This window comes from Danio aesculapii, chromosome 4 (genome assembly GCF_903798145.1).
Source record: "Danio aesculapii chromosome 4, fDanAes4.1, whole genome shotgun sequence".
In the NCBI taxonomy this organism is placed as follows: Eukaryota; Metazoa; Chordata; class Actinopteri; order Cypriniformes; family Danionidae; genus Danio; species Danio aesculapii.
In genome coordinates, this window is record NC_079438.1 from 6,702,339 (window position 1) to 6,702,966 (window position 628).

General features: G+C 49.8%; 1 non-coding gene across 1 annotated transcript; it reads left to right on the plus strand.

The window, feature by feature from the left end:
* The first annotated feature begins 246 nt into the window (after positions 1–246).
* trnag-ucc (transfer RNA glycine (anticodon UCC)) lies at positions 247–318 on the plus strand. Its single transcript has one exon. It is a non-coding gene; the product is annotated as a tRNA-Gly (tRNA).
* Positions 319–628: the final 310 nt, after the last annotated feature.

Here is a 628-nt window from a genome sequence, read left to right on the forward strand (position 1 = left end):
AATATAGAGGTGAGCATAGCTGGCTTCTAAGTAGATTCCCAGCCAATGTATACCTTTTGGCTGCCGTAACATTACATGGCCAGGTGCCACTCTTGTGAAGATGTCCCATGACATGTGGGTAGTTTAGTGCATCTTGAGATGGTTGGGATCCATATGCTGGACATGTTTTTCAGTGCAGAACCAAGACAAAGAGGGCCTTGGCTGAAAGCATTCTTTTTGAGCTCTTCTGGCACGAGACATCTGCAAGCAGTGGTGGTATAGTGGTGAGCATAGCTGCCTTCCAAATAGTTGACCCGGGTTCGATTCCCGGCCATTGCGTTTCCTTTGGCTGCTGTATATATCACTTAGTCCGTTGCCACCATTGTGAAAGGCAACAGCCAAAAAGTAAAAGACAAAAAAGGGCCTCCCCGTCAGGGAATCGAATCCTGGTCTTCAGCATGACAGGCGGAGATCCTGTCCACTATACTAACAAGGATCTGCAGCGTAAGAGCACCCTTAGGAGGAGTAAGAGCTCCTCTGGCAAGAGACGTCTGGTGGGAGGAGAAAAACAACAGCGTGAGCTCACTGAACCGAAAGGGGCAAATCAGAGGTAGGAACATGCCGCACAGGGGCCACAACGGCTGTCCGG